General features: G+C 41.0%; 1 protein-coding gene across 1 annotated transcript in view; it reads left to right on the forward strand.

The window, feature by feature from the left end:
- Window positions 1-12,311: 12,311 nt before the first annotated feature.
- The window catches only part of LOC105365088 (zinc finger protein castor homolog 1), a gene marked incomplete at its 3' end in the record, with an annotated part of 132,356 nt that continues 124,647 nt past the window's right edge, over window positions 12,312-20,020 (forward strand). Inside the window, exon 1 of the mRNA XM_011503178.1 lies at window positions 12,312-12,373. The remainder of the gene's footprint in view (window positions 12,374-20,020) is intronic.

The following is a 20,020-nucleotide window of genomic DNA, read 5'->3' on the forward strand; positions in this document are numbered from 1 at the left end:
TCTCTCTCTCTCTCTCTCTCCCTCTCTCTCTCTCTCTCTCTCTCTCTGTGTCTGTGTCTATCTATCTTATTCTGTTACTCGATGTGCTCGCTCACTCTGCTCCTCGTCCGCTTCGTTGCATGTGCTCGCGCGTACATGCCTGGAAGAAGAGCGGCGGTGGTTGGGAGGGGGTGGGGCTGGCGGAACGGATTCACGACATGAAATGAAATAATAATTCATGTAATTACAATATGCGAGAGAGGAGGCCGCGTTGCGAACCGGCTGCGGGAGCAGCGCACCTATCCTACCGGGCACTCGCCATCGCCCGCGAACTGTTGCACTTGGGGTATTCCGTGCGGAGCGCGACGGGAGTCCCACTTGATTAACCGGAGGTTCAATCACATAGGGATTGATGCGATAGGTGTGGCGCGTGACGCGTACCTTATCCCGACGTCTGCGGAAATTTCAAGACCGAGGGATTTCGTAAATGCGAATGGAATGCGCGTATCGTTCTGAAATGCCTTCTGGGCTCGTCAGCCGCGCGGCCGACAGCTCTATCTTAGATGCACGATGATAAATTCCGAAAAGGGTATACTTAGTGTTCGGAAAGTGATATATTTTGCTAGGAGGCGGTTAAAAAATGACGTTTCCACCTAGCGATTCGAGCTCTAACTGCAAATTATCTTACATTGTACGCTTTTTACATGGGCTCGCGGATGCTCTACGCGTCCCAATGAATTCGAGTTTATTTAATGCTTAATTTCAACAATAGATTTCATTTGTCTCGAATTGCGTGAGTAATCGAAGCGCAAATACCGTTTATCGCTGAGAAATAAGTTTTTCATTGATCTATTGGCATAGACTTGTGGATGGATATGTAGTTGGACAGAAATGTCGAAAGTCCGGATAATAAGAGTCAAATAATTATCATACCTACGACTTTTCCTTCGGCGATACTTTTCCGAAACATATTGCCGTACGCAATTGAAGTATATGCTTTTTATAATTTATTACTGCATTCAATAGATAATATGCGATTATGTGGACCATGTCGATTGCAATTCAGTAGCTGTGCTCAAAATTTTCACGAATACTTATCGAAGTTTATCTATATATATATCAAACAGTGAATGCCACAACATACGTGGAAACAAGATAAATACAGTTTGTTTTAAGGTATCAATCCGTTACGATTCGAACAAAAAATTGCAATTGGTAAAATTGCCTAAATTAAAAATAATACAAATGAAAATTTAATGCAAATTGCTCGATAGTAATCCAAGGAATTCCCTTCGAGCTCCGTAAGTATCGCATATTTGAATATAATTTATGAACCAACAAAGGAATATCTGTTATAATAAAATCTATCATTAGCAGGAATTATTCGTCGGTACTTTGCAGAAAATATGTAAATCATAATTGCGAGATTAATGTTGAATAAAGAGTTCGGGATATTTTGCTTGCCGGTAAAAAGTTCTAAGCAGCCATCGACGCGTCTTATCGCTTGCGAATATCAATAAGGTGCTTGCATGGCATTATTTCAACGCTTACGGATCTTACGGTTTGGTAAGTCGGCAAATTGAATAAAAAGCGAACTTTTTAATGCACTGTTAGCCACCTGTGAACATCGCGTCTCCCTAGGGACTCGCTCGAGACGATTCGCGACGTCGAGGTAAGCGGGGCCTCGGGAATCGCTGCTGCTTTTCCGAGCGAGCGGACGACACGGAATCCTCCGTGCGCGCTTATCCACCCACGCGCCGCTCGCAAGGAAGGCACAGTACGCCGAGCGCGCACTGATATTACCAACACAGGCATCCCTAATGCAACGTTGAAGAAAAGAAACGCGAACCGCATTCCGCGCCCGTGTTGCGCGCGGTACTGGGCCAAGCAGCTGTGGGTAATTCATGCCGCCGACGCCGCGCAAAACGTTTCTGTTAATGAAGCGTGTTCATCGACCGGCTGAAATATAAAGCCGATTTATTTTATTGGCCGGACTCACACCGAGAAAGAGAGTGAGAGTGAGAAAGAGAGAGAGAGAGAGAGAGAGAGAGAGAGACAGAGAGAGAGAGTAGGAGATTACCCGAGGATGGGACCGAGTGCGGCGGGGGCGGGTGGGGGGGGGGAATAAGGGCGGGATTGGCAAGCGAGCGGGACGCGGGCGGAACGCGGAGAGAACCCGGTTTGGTGAGCGTTGGCGTTTTCGGTTTTTCCCTTCGTTATTGAAAAACAGCGCACGGCTCGGGGAAAATGTGCGTGTACACCGCGGCTCTGATTTATCGTACGTAAGGCGCGCTTTTATTGAATTACATCGATATTATTGCCGTTGCACCGAGCTCGCCGCCATTCGTTTTTCGACCGGACAGCTGTTAACACTTTTTTCTTCTCCTTCGCTCTTGAGTAGTAAACTCTTGTATTTAATAATGGCGCTCTTTGTGCTCGGCTTACGCCGTATCGGCGGCGCGACTCTACGTAAAATATCAATGTAATATTGATAATTTTAAGTTGTTTGTATTCTTCGTGTTTTGCTGTATATCTGAGAAGTTGTTCGGAAGGATGTGAAGAAGGTATGGAAATAAATTATTCGGTCGAAAACATTTGTGCGTTTCAGTTTGAATAATAATTAAGCTCTTAGCTTAGTCAATGCCGATCTTATTTTAACGTATAATGTGAACAACCTTTATTTATCATTTATTATTTATTACTACGACAGTATTATATTAATATTATTCTCCGTGTGTATGGGACATTTTAAAGGTAATAATAATTCGCTGCAACGAATCCATTTGTTTTGGCCTAGACAGATATAACAAAATAAAATCTGAAATCACCGCTTCTTTACATCATGCCGTTCACCGGAAATGCGCGAGTCGACGAAAATATGAGAGACATTTATACGCAAATCAGGAGCACAGCATATGAAAGTGATTTGAACATCGAAGCTTTTCAGTCTGTAGACGTAAGGATATTTAAAATAATTGAGAGACTAGTTTTTATTTATTGTAAAGCAAAAGGGACTGATTTAACCTATTAGTCTTATCTCTAATGCATGAGAATCGATTTAAATAAATGGAAATTCGTTGAATTGTACAACTAATGATTGATCGATTGTATTAGCTATGGCGACTTATTATACGAGTACATTCGAATTATTGCATGATGAATTAATTATGAACTATTAGTTATTTGATTAGAACGAGTATCATCAATTAATTCAGCGATACCTTCAATTTGTATTATGACAAGTTTTATTTTATACGAGTCTTTCGATTTATTTTTGCGCGTTGCATTTGATATTTTAAATAAATAAAATTGACGTATCTGCAATGTCATCGTTAATCGTGTCTTGGCTGAATCATATTAGGAGAACTGGGGCTTCGTTTTCTATTAAATTGGTTTTTCTTTTATTATAGCAATTATAAGTTTTAAGGTCTATGTGTGTCTATACGTGGATAATAAGTACCAAGACTGAATTAAAATTTAATCGCATATTTGTGCAAGTAACTATAAATGTTTTGATTTATATATTGAAGTAAACTATTATTAACAATAACAATTCTCCTCAAACTGAATTACTAGCGGGACAATGGCTATAAAAACGACACAAAACGTCTTTTCTTTGTCAAGTGGAGCTCCTTATATTACAAAAACTCAACTTCATAAATTTCAAAAAGAAGAATAATGCAGCATGAAACTGCTCAAAGTGCTTTGATCTTTTGAGATCTAGCATGTGCAGAGAAAAAGTAGAATCATCTAAAATACTCGCTTCGAATGCGCCAAACCGTACATCCCTGACGTTTATAACTCTCGTAAACTGACAATCATACAGATCTGCTCTTTCCTTTTCAATATAACTCTTTCCTGCACTCTGTGCGAAAAGGGTGAGGGAGAGAGGGGGGGGGACAGAAAAACTTATTTCAAGTGTCGCAACCCTTGGCCCAACAAATGAGTCTCCCGCCCCGCCCCACCCTCCCTAGCATCTTTAGTCTTCGGTCTTAGCGAATCGCGCAACAACGCTAATAACGCCGTCGAAATAAGAAATCGATTGGGTCGTTATGAAAATTCACCGAGACGAATGTGCCGACCTCTACGAAGTCGGATCCCCCGTAGCTAAACACAACGACGAGCTGGTTAAGCGCAGCTGGTGTACGTTGATGCGACTCTCAGCAGGCCTCTGTCTCTCTCAATTTCTCTCCTTCTACGTTCCTCTCAAGGAATTGAAAAGGAAGGGGACGCGAGAGATTTTTCAATGTGAAAGGGTCGCACGCATACACGTAAATGCTTGAGTCGCGCATGCAACCCTTTCGCGCGACCTTTATTTCCATTATGTTTTCTGGACGCGGACAATGTACGAATGTAAGGAGAATTGCAGATATATACTCTCCTCACCTTTTGGGGACATTTCATTCCAAAAAAGTATGGTAGAGAGGCGCCCTACGTAAGAATACGAGTTTTTCAGGATCTTTTTGTCTTTTTGTATGGCCGAGTGGCTGACGTACCTTAAGTGATAAAGAGACTTTAGAATTGACTATTTTTTTGCGCTTTTTTTCTTCAACATATTAAGATGTGGAAGCGTTTCTTTTCTTTCATTCTCTTTTTTTTTTTGTTTTTTTTTTTTGTGTTATTATCGTTTTTTTTTTGTTTTTTTTTTTCGTTCGTGATTTTACCGTGGCAACTAATTGTAGATAATCTTTCATATATCGAATTTTTGTCAAAAGCAGGCTCGATGTCGAACTTTCATGAAAAGAGAAAGCAATTGTTTTTCATCTTATTATATTCAACGGCAATCTACGATCCAAATATTCTTTTATACTTTTTTATTAACTAATTTATTGTTTAGAGAAGTGTCACGAACGCGAACTTGCTTCTAGAGTAAACAGAAAATTATTATTAATTTTTCAGAAAACAGGAAAATCGTCTATTATAAAAATACAATAATGTGTTATGCGAGAAGTACAGGCATTGCATTGGAACAGCAACAAAAATTCAGATAAGTTTCCGGCTAAGTACTCCTACTCCCTTTTTTCATCAGCGAACGTAAAAGCCTTTCCTGGCTTATTTTATTCTCCTACTTCTCCCTCCGTCCCTCCCACCGGCCCCGCGCCGACCCCTTACCACCCGCTCTTTCTCTGGCGTTGCCTCCGCTTTCTTCGTCGGCGCGCGAGCTTCTGAAGATACAGAGAGAGGCACCTACGTGCCATATGGCTTGAGTAAGAGATAAAAACAGAGAAAAAATTCATATTTCCATCGGAAGGGCTGCCGCCATGTACGTGTATATTTTTAAAAGCACGCGTGCGAGAAAGAAGGAAGTTGAAATCCAGAGAGAGAGAGAGAGAGAGAACTAGATAGAGATAGAGAGAGATAGAGATAGAGTCTTTGCCAGAAACTCAAAACTGGAGGCACTTTGCAAGGCGGCAGAAAGCAGTCTTTTCATGTCTGAGGGCATTAGCCTATTCGGGCTCATTTTTTCTGCCCTCTTCGGATTAGTCGCGGGCGAGATCCTTAACCCCGTTGCATGGGCCTGAGAAAAATGATTATCTCTTTCGGCTTTTCCAAAAGTAGAATTACGCGATCGTGTGTAGCCCGTAGATTTATTTTCGTTCGCAGTGGAATTACGCATTCGTGCGTATAACTAAAAACTTAGTTCGCTGTGACATTTGATTTTTAACTTCGCGGTTCGAACGATTATTGTCGAGGCAAAAGTGTCAGTCTCGCGCAGTGAAATGACATTTTTACAAAACGACCGCTCACTAACGACGATTTTTTCGTTTATTATTATATGCAATAGTAAAGAGAATAGTCTTATTTGCGTATCTTTTACATGCATACAGCCACGATTCTCATTCAAAACAATCTTGTATTTTACATATTTCAGCCTCTGGGAGTGGTTGCCAATGAATAAGTTAATTCTAAGAAATAAGTTGCTTTTTTGACGCGGTAAAAAAGGCTTTATAAAAAGAAAATAGTCGGCTCGACTAGACTGATTTTGATCTTGTCATTCCATAAGTCGAATTCTAATCTGAATGAATTAAAATTCATTTCAAAATCTTAAAAGCATAGCCGAGCACGTATTTTTAACTTTTCATAAAATATCGTGGACCGAAGGCTCTGCTTGAACGAGTAAAAATAGGATTAGCATATTGGCATTCGGCAAAACTTTGAAAAATTTGTCTATTATTAAATGTCTAATAATTTAAATAAAGTATTATACTTCATATAAATTACCTTAACAAATTAATTTGATAAATATTTGAAAATTTTATTCAATATTTTTTCAAATAGAACAATTAAAATTAAATTGACACGAATTGAAATGTTCGTTTTTTGATGTTATTTCACAAAATTTAGATTCGCAAAAAAAAAAAAAAAAAAAAAAAATAAAGAGAAATATCGTGATTACAACAGAAAGAAAAAAAGAGAGAGAAAAAAAGAAAAGGTATTTATTACGAACTCTTTAAAGACATTTTCATAAAAACTGTTCATTATTTATATTTACTTGCCAGTTTAACTTCCCCTCGCATACCGAAAGCAAAATTAATATGACGCAAACAAATGTCAAACGAAATAAATCAGGCGCGATATTCAGCTGGAGTAACTAAAAAATTTTCGAATCATCTAAACTTTTTCATCATCCCAGCATCGAAAAAGGAAGAAACCTCCCATGTGCAGAAAAAAAAGACAGAGCTATTCCCATTATTCGGTGCCCGTACCTGTGGAAAGGCAAAAGTACACCGAGTCCGTTTTTTTTTCACATGTGCCGTCGAGCTCACCCCTGCTTAAATACGTAAAGCTGTTATTTAAAAACTGCCGTCTGATTCCTCGTCTAATGGTTTCTCACACTGAATGTGGCAGCGGAAAACCCTTTTTTCCAAAATCACCGTCCCTCTGCATCCTTCCGCACCGAGCATCGGCTGCCCGATCGATTCATCCGATCGCTTAATTCTAGTTGCCATCTACCGCGAGAAAAATCATCTCGCCCGGAAGTCCAGAGCATGTGCAAGCTTAAAGTTTGTGTACTTTTTACCTATGCATTCGTTCCTTCGACTCTTCCTTATCCGCGTTGTACACTCTCACAGACATAAGACACTTTTATGTAATATTGATTTTTTTATCGATATAACGCGAGATTTACGAATTTTGAGATTAAGCTATCGAGTTTATTTCTATCCCTCTTCGTATACATTCGCTTTGATTATCTTTTTGTTCTCATATTTTTATTCTCAAATCTGATACTCGATAGATTTTTATAAGTTTTTCAATGAAATTTCAAATAGCTATTTCGAATTTTGTGAACGTCGTGAAAGACTCGTAGTAAATTTTTAAGAAATAATAAGTCTATGCATAACAATATGCGTATTGCATATTTTTCAACATATTATTTCTTTCCTTTATGTATGGTCGTTTTAATTTTGTTGATACATAAAGATAAGTAATTGCACGTAACAGGAACTTTAATGAACCGTGTGTGTGTGTGTGTGTGTGTGTGTGTGTGCGCGCGCGCGCGCGCGTGTGCGTGCTTTTTGTGTGTGTGTGTGTGTGTGTGTGTGTGTATGTATGTATGTATGTATATATGTATATCTGTATAATATTTTAAGAATTGAATGTTTTAATTAGTGCGATAAAATAATCTTTTTTGGGTCGTAAATAAAATTGATTAAATAGCAGTATAAGGGATCATTAATGTACATGCACGTTGACTTCAAAGGTTATTTATTGTAACAAGATAGCTCTATTATTTACGACTTTGAAAAACGTATAATGTACACAATATAAAAAAGCTAACATTGAGCCCCTTCGCATTACGTAATTTCCTTTTTTGCATTAAAATTTTTGAATGCTTGGTTTTTACCCGAAAAATGATCAATACTAAGTATCTATGCAACGATATAATGGTGTGGATTACACAATTGGCAGTTCAAGAATCGCGCGAACGCCATTTCCCTCTGAATTATAACTTTCTTAATCGCGAACGAAAAGAATGGAAAAAAGAAAGAAAAAAAAAAAGAAAAATATACTAGATTCCAGGGTCGTCTACAATCTGCTTGAAGGGCAAGAATTACCGTTTAAGGGTTAATGTCGAGCATAGAAATCTTTTATCCTTTGACGAAAATTACATGAAAAGATTGGAATACCGTTTCGCCTCGTCACTTCCTGCACAAGAAAGGATAGGGTTGGCATTTGCACGTACAAGCGTAATTCGTGAAAACTAGAATGTGGGAAAAATCGTTCGCGACCCGTTAGGTAAGGGCCCTTTTTGGGGGATCTACAAACTCTAGGCGCGAAAGGGTTGAGACGCAAGAAAATAGGTCAGATTAGAAGGCCTTTCGTGCGTCTGCGCCCTTGTTGGCCTTAAAGGGCCCTTCCCCCAATCGTTTTTACAGGGCTGATGTACCCGTGGATAAAGTATCGCGTTTCGGTATATTTGGGCCAGTGCGCGCGGGTTTTTTTTCTCTCTTTTTTTTTTCATAGCCCGTGCGCATTGTAAGATTCGAATATATGGATAATGTGAGCAGCGACATAATCGCCGAAATAATAATGAATATAATATCGAGCTAAAATTATGATTGAGAGTGGAAGTCTTAGTGATAGATATCGGACGAAAATTGATATTTATAAAGATAGGGATTGTGCGGTATTGCCGATATTGGCCCATTTTTCTTTGTTTCCCGACATCTCGAGCTCATTCATACTTCATGTAATTGTGCCTAATGGAGAAAAGATAAAAGTTACAACATAAGTAACGACGCACTGTAATTTTCCTATTCCTTATGACGTAAAACTTTCAAAATGCAATATATAAAATTAATTATCGGGTCGAAGGCGTATAATTGTTAGCCAAGCCAAGCAATGACATATGGGATTTTTGTGCCCAATGCATCATTCACCAAATCGTAAAAGACTGCATAAAAACTGCAATACGGTCGAGTGCTAAATCGAATCGGAGCTCCTGCCGCTTGCGCGCGCGCGCGCACCCATTAAACCAGTGAAGGATCCATGGGAAGGTCGACTAACGACGGGGGAATTGCCAAAAATTCTTAACCGAGGCGTCCCGCCATAAGCGCACGAGAGAGAAAAGGCCGAAGCGAAAATCTTATCAGCCAACATCTGTTAGCAGTCGCAGTCGACTGACCTCTCGAGCATCGCCGTCGTACGGAAACCAAAGCGAGCGCATCCCCACCACGACTCGGGGGAGTGGTCGAACTTTGGGGTTGCCACCCTCGTGGGCCGCGCACGCGCTCTTCCATTTCGGCGAATCCGCCAGCTGCCGGATGATCGATCGCCGGCTGGACGCGGAAAACGTTCGCGTACGGTCGGCAACAGGTTTTTTTTTATCTTCACTGCCGGATAGTCGCGTACGCGCGGAGTCAATTACGGCCGCGGGACCGGTTGCCGTGGTCGATTTTATTGTGACTCCCGAGAAGAAAGAAAGGTAGCGAATATAGAACATAGAGTTCATTATTAAACGCGCGCGAGAAGAAATGCAATAAAGAGCAGCAGTCTTAAGTACTCGTTTCGTTTAGAATGGAATTTCCTTTTCATTGATTGAGCAAATTTTTTTTACGCAGGCCTGTCTTAAGCCTCAGAGCTGCAGTTTTTGCCAACGAATCGATGGGCATTTTTAAAACACATGAAAAGTGTAGGAATTGGCTATGGTTGTCGGTTCTGGATTTAGGCGATAGGTCTGTACTTTTATCGACCAGCCCTCGCTCGTTCTATCAATTGTACAAAAATAGTCCATTTTACTTTCTAATCAAGGAATTTAATGGCAGAATTTTGCTATTGAGTAGTGGTCGTGAAAGGTATTAGCATCTTATACAATGATATCCACACATTTAAATAGAATATAAATAAGTACAACATTTTCTTAGTCATGATGGTTGGAGAAAAATAAATTTTATTTTTTATTAAATAAAAATATTATGTTATTATGTTCATTCTTTTATTAATTGACCCAAATGGCAATCCTCAGTCAGTGAGTATATTAATTAACAAGCATTCCTTCAACTGTTTAACAACAACAACAACAACAATAGTAACAACAACAACAACAACAACAACAACAACAACAACGAATGTGCATTATTTAACTAAAACTAAATTTATTATTAGATATTACTTCACAAGTAACTACTCTCTAATAACTTATTATGTGATTAATAATTTACATTAATAACATAATTTATCATCGCTCAGATGGGGTAGAAAATTCTTTTGAATTTCTTAACATAAATAATATGATAACATGAAATGGTAAAAATATTGTTTTTAAAATGGTGAATTTTGTTTTCGGAATACTTTAATGTAAGAGTATGAAAATACAATATCGCTACGTATTCTCTTATATCACTTTAAAATTAAAAGTAAAAAAATATTTAGTCGTGAGCCTTATACACATCATATTATTTTAACGGAATAATAAACATTGTTGTTTGAAATATTGATTATGTATAGAAAACAGTATTACGGGGTTCTCAACTTTCGAAATATCTTTGAAAAACAAATCATTCTACTTAAAATAAACTGCATGCAAAAACGAGACATTAAGTTTTTAAAAATCAATTACTGATGATCTCATCAATGCGATGAGAAAGGAATTATAGCGGTACAAGAAAGCAATGACATTTAGAATTAAATTTCGGTTTTTCTCTATTTCCCAATTGCACGATGACGTATATTTAAATTCAATGGTAAAATACACGAACATTCAACAGCTATAGTGCAAAACGGATTTTATATTCTATCCTTTACAATGCTTTTAAAAAAGCCAAACTTTCTAATAGTTCAATTCACAATTTTCTATTACAATATAATTTCATCAGCATTACGAAAATACCAACAAAACAGCAACCACTCATAAGAAAATCGTCGATTCGATTGAAATCGCTGTTCTGTTAAAGATAGCTGGTTTCGAAAGAAGAGGGAGAGTGAGAGACAGAGAGAGAGAGAGAGAGAGAGAGAGAGAGGAGTAAAGAAAGAGAGAGAGAGAGAGAGACATAAAAACACACACGTCAAATGAGTGTTAAATGATACATGACGGCGATAGACGCGCTCGCGTTATCAGCCAAATGCACTGTAAGTCAGCTGGACGAAGGAAAGAAAGGTGCGTATCTCGCATTACAGCAATTACATTTCTATACGCGAGAGTCAGTCTCGACCTTTCGCTCACTCTTTCGCCACCCCTCGCGATTCCTCCGTCGATCTCCCAATCGTTCGCAAAGGAAGGGCTGCACGTTACCAGAAGGACACATCGGAAAAGCAAGAGCCGATGATAATAAAGAGAAATGAAAGAGCTAGAAAAAAGAGAGCTCCTTACCTCACTAACACTCTCTCTCTCTCTCTCTCTCTCTCTCTCTCTCTCTCTCTCTCTCTCTCTCTCTCTCTGACACACACACTGTCTTGCTCTGTCGGACGCATGAAAAGGGGGCGGAGCGCAGTAAACTGGTGGGGGTCGCGACAACTCTGGTACGAAAAGGGGAGTCGGTGGCATCGCTCTCCTCGTCACTCTCCTCTCTCACTCTCTCACTCTCACTCTCTCACTCTCACTCATTCAGCTCGCTTGCACACTTGCTCGCTCCCTCGCTCGCTCTTTCTCTCATTTTGTCTCACACACACGCGCGCGCGCCTGTGCACATTCTCTCTCTCTCTAAATCGTATGAGCGGTGCTCTCGCCCTCTCGCGGAAGCCGGCATATCGCTGTGGCGGGGGCCTCTCTCAGTCACCTCGCGCCAGTCGAGACACGCGCAAGTTAGACGATCGTCCGTCCGTCGTCAGCGACGTCCTCACCGCCATCCGGGCGCACGTGCGTCCGCAGTACAAGAGTCCAGCGGTGCCGAGAGATCCCGAGGGTAGCCGATTATATAAACAGTGTTTGTGGGCGCAGTGCGCGGGGGCTTCGTGCTGCCTCTCTCTCTCTCTCTCTCTCTCTCTCTTAATCCTTTTCCTTTATTTCCATTATCTCTCTCTCTCTCTCTTTTAATCCCTTTCCTTTATTTCCATTCTCTCTCTCTCTCTCTCCATCCCTCCCTCCCTCTCTCTCTCTCTCTCTATCTATCTATCTATCTATCTCTCTCTCTATCTATCTATCAATCTATCTATCTATCTATCTCCCTGTCCCTTCCTTCATATTTGTCTTGTAGTGGTTAATTGCCTGAGTGAGAAGAGGAGAGGAGGTGAAGGTACAAGAGGTTACCACTGCTACCGCAATTGTTGCTGTAGCTGTTATTACTGTTGCTGTTATTGTTACGGCTGTTACTGTTGCTGCTATTGCTACTGCTGCTATCGCTGCTGCTGTAGCTGTTGCTGCTAGTACTGCTGTTACTCCTGTTACTGCTGCTGTTGCTGCTGCTGCCGCTGCCATGGGCACCTACGTAGAATACGCCTAACCTGGATGACAGAGGTACATGTCCGCGAGCCTGATAACCGAGACACCCACTGGAGTGAACCGTGTTTATGTGCGCGCATGTGTTTTGGTGCGGACGTCTGCCTTTTAAGCTTTGGTAGACGTTTGTGGATAGGTGCTATCGTTTAGAGAAAGGAGAGCGTTTTAGGATCGATCCTGTCACTACTGCAAATTCCTTGAACGTCCGGGAAGAGCCGCCGCCGCCGGTCTCAATAATGTCCGTAACGATCTCGTAAGCAGATCCCCGTTCTTCCCCTTTCCCTGAAATACGTGAGTTTCTTCTCTGTTTGGTGTGTGCCTTTGCCATTTAGACGTGCTTGCGCCCATGGTCAGTCCTTCGACAATCCTTCCTCGACGATGTCTCAATTTGGGAATGCGTTGATTCGATTTTCCTGCGTATGACATCGAATTGCACTTGTGACTCGTGACTTTCTCAATGCTCCAATAGAAAGGGCTCGAAGCGAAAAGCAGCCCTACCCTTTTAAAAAGGAGCTCCTAATAGCCAGAAAGTCGCGATGCAAGCGCTCCGTTACATAATTAAATCGTCCGAATGAGAAAGTCGTACGTCACACATGATAGAAGTAAAATTTTCTTAACCACGTATAACGAAAAGTTTTCTATCTTTGTGTGTACCACCGCAGTGTTGTGCGCGGTAAATGTGTATGCAAGCCATCCGACAAATGAAGTTACACATCAAAATGACAATATGTTTTTAAGCCAATAAATTTCTTGTTTGAGGTCAGATCATTAAATGCTTTTTTATTGGTAAATCGGCGGTCTTTAAATAAATCGTCCAACAGTAGAATCAATTTTGTACAAAGCACAAGGAGTTGGAAGAAGGTCGGAAACCATTTTCCTTCCTACACGAAATTCCATATATATAAAAGAAAAAAAAAAGAAAAAAAAAGAAAAAAAAAGAGAATTAGATAAAAACATCAACAACGAAACAAAAAAAAAAAACTTTCTTTTCATATCGCTATTTAAAAGATGGATTAAAAAATGTCAATCAGATATCGCAAAAATACTTGGCCAAACGGTTAACGATCGGCCATCGTACTGTGTGACAAAAGTCAAGGATAATGCAGCTTAATTAGAATACAGCTTAAGGGAGAGAGAGAGAGAGAGAGAGAGAGAGAGAGAGATCAAGTCAACTAAAACAGCAACTTCTTCTTTTCTCGCTTTATTACGCATTGCCAAAGGCTCGCGCTTCGATACGTGCGGTAATTATCGACTTACTTAACGGCTATTTGTTAAAAAATTCCAAGAAACTCGTACGTATTGTTCAGACACCGTGAGTATATGCAAATGGCCCGTATTGCCGTATTTCTCTCGGCACACTCTTCATTAAAGTAGAGAAAAAAAAAAAATTTTTTTTTGGGAAAAGTACAGTAAAAACGAAATTTGCGAGCTACGAAATCGGTCACTCCGTTAAAATCAGTACAAACTGCCATTTCGGTCTCGCACCCACCGGTTCTTCATTCTTATTTGCGTTCGCGAAAGAATAGCCAAGCTTTTGTTACGCCTCTCGAACAATTAATCACTTTGAACTTTCGCAAGGATAGTCAAACATTTTCTGCAATCATGTGTCCCATACGAACTTGCCGATTTTCCTTCTATACGCCATTAATAAACACTTTTATCCCTCCATTCCCTCCCCCTATATACATGCATATATGTATTTTATTGTACGCACCCGCGCACACACCCACGCACAGTAATTGAATTGTTTACAATGAATTCAGGAGACAAATGGGTGCTTTGTTCGTCATAAAAAATTGTCTAATATCCAACTTCGTCGATAATTCTAATTGGATATTAATTTTAAATCGATTTAAATTTTAAATTGATAATTTCGTTTAAAATATCAAACTTCCAATACCGTAACATATAGTAATTACGCAACTTTTCATGTTGAACGAAAATTATAAAAGAATTTTTATTATTATGAAAAAAAGCTTAAAACAGGAATTTTAAAATATTGCCTTTTTAAAACAATTGGCTTAACTATTGGCAAAATCGATAATTTTCTACCGTTTAATTTCCATAAAAATAGTTTGCATGCACTTAGTCGTGGAGGGATACGAAAAATTGACCTCTTTTGCAATTGCACGAGGAATAAGGGCACGCTAATAGCTTTCAAATGAATCGCACAATATTACTACGATTAGAGTTAACTAACCATCTCGAGATCGGTTGAAAGAGAGAGAGAGAGAGACAATCTTTCGTGTTCATTTTATTGCTTGCTTGTTTGCTTAGGAGCACAAATGATTTTCATTCTCAAGAGAAATAAGTCAAGAATCGAGATAAAAGTGCCCCATGCCTATTAAAAATTAAGCTTTAAACGTATTAAGGTAGAGTTGCATTTGTGTTGTTCATCTTCTTTAGCTTTTGAACTTTTCAATATACGCACACGCGCGCACATCTCATGAAAACTCATTGATTTTCTCGTCGTATTACCGTGTATTTCTCGTGAGCTAACATAATATTAATTTTTCCCTTCTAAAGCCTAAGCCTAAGACTTACTGATAAATTATTATTAATGGTCTTGAAATAGTAAGATGAATTTCCGGCCAGCCGTATGCCCATAGTTTACTATTATGAAAAATTGCGTATTAAACCAAACGTTTTTAGTTGAAATTCAGCTACGATTCCGTGAAAAAGTCACTGCAACCGAGGGCTTGAAACTTTATGATTTTCTACGCTCACGAGTGCTAAACAATTAATACAGAAATATAAAATTTTAGAAAATATACTTTCATTTTACTGCCTCATAAACTACGGCGATTCAGATTTAATTGTACAAAAACATAAGCTTCGAAATCTTTAACTTCTCGGGTTCAGCTCACTCGTATTTAAAAAATTAGCATTCTTACACAAGGAAATGGGAAGTAAAAATTTATATTTTTTATCAAACACTTTTTCACACTTTTTCTCATTTCCAAAAGGTGTAAGAAATATTTGCACCAAAAAATAATTAATATTTATAACCTACGGTATATTTTATTCGACGATATTATTGTTCGCCACTTGAATTCGATCAAGTATTTCAGCGAAGGTTGATTTATGAATATTATGAAAATATTATTATCCTTGTTGTATGCTCAACGTTTATCCGTAACTATAATAAACGAATTTACTCATAGCTTTGACACCTCATCGGCATTATTATCCAACAATGTCTATACGCTTTTAATTCTCGCTCGATGTGCATTTTCGAATTCCGAAACGTTCATGACGTGGGCGACAATCGACCCCCGTTTTCCTCGAAAGAGGCTCCGGAGGAATGGAAGCGCTCGGCTACGCTAATCGAGTGACAATTTGTGAATAACCAGGGAACGCGTAGTTAGTAGTTAGCTTGAGTTGGACTCAATTTACCGAGGCGGTAATTTCCATTGGCTTTTGTATGTTGGTGCCGCGGAGGCGAGCGGGAGACAGTGTGCCTGCCTGCGCCGATCGTACCAGCGGATTTGCGAATTTCCGAAGTTTTAGGAGAGGATGCTCGTTCGAGAGTCGAGAGGGATGACGTTGCCGCCGCCGCTCCTCCTGGGTAATCGTATTAGCTCCGGAGTGGCGTTTCGTTCCTCTTATAGGGGAGCCGGACGGACGCCTTTCTTAGCTGCCAGGCGATATCTCGCGCATATATCACAGCCATAATTCTATACATCAGTTATTTTTTACTTTTTACTCGGACGTTCTATATTTCACCGATGAATAAAGCGGAAAATAGTATTTTCTCTTTTTCTTCTTTTTTTTCTTTTATCTATTCTCGCTTTTTATTTTTGTGTGTGTGTGTGTGTGTGTGTGTGTGCGCGCGCGCGCGTGCGTGCGTTCGTGCGTGTGTGTGCGTGTGCGTGTGCGTGTGCGTGCGCGTGTGCCGTGGTAGTGTTGGCTTTTCGATGTGCCGAACGTCGCTTTTGCCCCTTCGGCATATTTAATTCTAAAATATTTCGACTCCGTATACTTCCTTCCTACGTCTATCTATTTATTTATTACAGCAGCTTGGAGAAGACTCTCACGTAATTTCTACGGCGAATGAAAAAGCGTTGCGTAAAACGGAAAACTTTCAGCGGGTTCATCTCTCGCGCTCCGGGAGCCGCATGCCACATATGCCAAAAAAAAGGCCGGGAAATAAAACGAAAGCGGGCAGTAAGTGTGGCGCATGTACAGAGCATTTAAGAGAAAAATGAGAAATACGAGAAGCGACCGAGCGACCGAGTGAGCGTATGTGAGAGAGCAAAAGAGGGAGAGAGAGAGAGAGAGAGAGAGAGAGAGAGAGAGGAGAACAGCGAAACAATTGGAGGCGCGGAGGCGGTCGCATTTCATGCCGCTTGGCATCGGCTCCCTTTTAAAGCTCTCCTGCGTTTTTGTGTTAGCTCTTCGAAAATTATGATTGTTTGTCCGCGAGATTTACTGCACATGCGCGTATCCACCACCACTTCTCGGGTCTCTCTCTCCGAAATTCGAAGTCATAAGATCTCTCCCCCATTGGGCGTCGCACATTGCCACAGATTAAAAAATATCGTGCATTTACACAACCCATGATGATGACTCAACAACGACAAAGACAAAGACAAAGACAAATGCAATGATAATAACGACGACGACGTGAAACAGTGACAACGATACCGACACGGACATCGCCATCGCCATCGCCATCGCCAACGTCATCGAAAACGACAGCGACAACGACAGCGACAACAACGACAACGACAACGACAACGACAACGACAACGACAACGACAACGACAACGACAACGACAACGACAACGACAACGACAACGACAACGACAACGACAACGACAACGACAACGACAACGACAACGACAACGACAACGACAACGACAACGACAACGACAACGACAACGACAACGACAACGACAACGACAACGACAACGACAACGACAACGACAACGACAACGACAACGACAACGACAACGACAACGACAACGACAACGACAACGACAACGACAACGACAACGACAACGACAACGACAACGACAACGACAACGACAACGACAACGACAACGACAACGACAACGACAACGACAACGACAACGACAACGACAACGACAACGACAACGACAACGACAACGACAACGACAACGACAACGACAACGACAACGACAACGACAACGACAACGACAACGACAACGACAACGACAACGACAACGACAACGACAACGACAACGACAACGACAACGACAACGACAACGACAACGACAACGACAACGACAACGACAACGACAACGACAACGACAACGACAACGACAACGACAACGACACCGACAGCGACAGCGATAGCGACAACGACAACGACACCGACAGCGACAGCGATAGCGACAACGACAGCGACAACGACAGCGACAGCGACAGCGACAGTGACATCGACAACGACAACGATGACAGCGGCAATGACATTGACAACAATGACGACAACGACGATGACGACGACGACTACGACGACGACGACGAAGACGAAGACGACGTCGACGACGACGACGAAGACGACGACGACGACGAAGACGACGACGACGACGAAGACGACGACGACGACGAAGACGACGACGACGACGAAGACGACGACGACGACGAAGACGACGACGAAGACGAAGACGAAGACGAAGACGAAGAGGAAGAGGAAGAGGAAGAGGAAGAGGAAGATGAAGAGGAAGACAAAGACGAAGACGAGAACGAGACAAGTTTCGAGTCAAGCTTCGGATACCGGTAGCAATTGTAAGGGCAGAAGGATGGGGAGACGCAACGAATTAGTTCCGCGATTTGTTTGCTCAAAAATTTATCGCTGACGAAATTTCTTTCACTATGGGTTCGAATTAGTTTCTTCCTTTTCTCTCCTTCTCCTTATGTTTACTCTTGGCTGCCGAGCGGCTGAAAAATCATGGTAAATATTTTCTCTTGGATGATACCACCGGGTACAGTACCAGTGGATGAAACGATTGTCGACGATTACAAGAAATTTATATAATACCTGATTTTGATAAGGATTTTGTTTTTGTCAATCGAGACAAGGCTTTATTGTTTGCTGACATTAGCTAAGGAAATCATTTTAGCATTAAATTAAACTCTACATTAGCTATGAGATTTAAAACTTAATTATCCCCTTTAATATCCCGAGCAGATTAGGAAGTTGGCGTTATCTTAATCCAGTGAATGTAAAAAAAGTACAATGTCGCAGAACGATGCTTATAACAAAACAAATGAAAAAAAAAAAATGCCGGTTAAGCAACAGCGAAAGAATCTCCGGCGAGGCGAGGGAAAACCCGACTGAAATAAAAGAGCCAGAAGGAATAAAGGGACGCGGCCTTTGACGTGCGAATGCGCTACACAACGGCGTCGCCTTCCTTCTAAGCGATAGCCGTGTAATTAACAAACGCGTATGGGAATCGACAATCCTCACTCTCGGGGGCTCCGCCGACCGCCACCACTACTCGGGTAGTTTTATCGCCGAGGAAGAAGGATTATGGTCGCGTATTAAGAGAAATCGAAAAGGCAAGGGCCGAGGGATAAAAAGTTTAAGAGGAAGGAGCGAAATGAGAAACGTCGGAGAAAAAGACTCAGGCGAGCTCTGAGAGAGAGAGAGAGAGAGAGAGAGAGAGAACCAATGGATTCGAAACTGGCCACTGACACGCGTACGCTCCAACGTGTAGATATATAGCGCGCACACAAGCTCGCGCGCGCCCGCCCGCGCACCGAAGAAAGAGGGAAGAAAATCACGGATGGTTCGTCATAAGAGGAATTCCTTTAGCTATACTCCCCTCCCCTTCATCATAAAACGCATCACCTTTCAATTCTTGTAGACGCTCGCTTTTACTATTTTAATGCATTCATCTTCCTTTTTTTTTTTAACCTCCTAGACAAATATATACATACATGCAGGCGTGAGCGCACGACACACGTGAAGAATATGGTTTCGTCAAAGTTTAGACCTACATATCTGAATAATTGAAATTGGAGTCCGATTGCGAATTGATGAAGCTTCAATTAGTTAGATTCGTGGAAATGCGATATATACGAGCACGGCAGTAGTTTCTTACTTCTTTCAATATACGCAAACATATTTTTCTCACTCCCTCCGTCTCTCTCCCTTTCATTCCCCATAGTCCAGCTGAGAGACGACCCAATGCTTTTTTACTGGTTTATGGGATTTTTTTCACGCGGCTCAGCCGAGTCGTACATCAGATGGTTGACTGTTCTTTCTCTCCCCCACCCCTCTCTCTTTCTCTCTCTCTCTCTCTCTCTCTCTCTGTCTCTCTCTCGAAATGAAAATAAAATTCTCTCACACGAGCAATTGCCTCTTTGGGTTGCATCGCTAGCAAATAAGTGAGATAGTGAGAGTAAGAGAAAGAGAGAGTGTGAGAGGGGGGTGGAGGGAGACTGCGTTTTGGAAAAAAGGGGCAGCAAATGCCACAAGTAGCCATAAAAACAACTGAAAGTATTAAAAACTTTAGGCGTTTTATTGCTGAGCGACGCTTTTGCTGCTGCTGCTGTTGCTGCTGCAGCTGATGCTGCTGCTGTTGTTACTTTGAAGACAGAGAGGGGGAGTGAATTGCGAAGTAATATGCATGAGGAAAGGATTATATCTGCGGCAAAACGTTTAATAACAATCGGTTGTGCGCATTTTGAGGC

This window comes from Ceratosolen solmsi, unplaced genomic scaffold, assembly GCF_000503995.2.
Source record: "Ceratosolen solmsi marchali unplaced genomic scaffold, CerSol_1.0 scaffold10, whole genome shotgun sequence".
Lineage (NCBI taxonomy): Eukaryota > Metazoa > Arthropoda > Insecta > Hymenoptera > Agaonidae > Ceratosolen > Ceratosolen solmsi.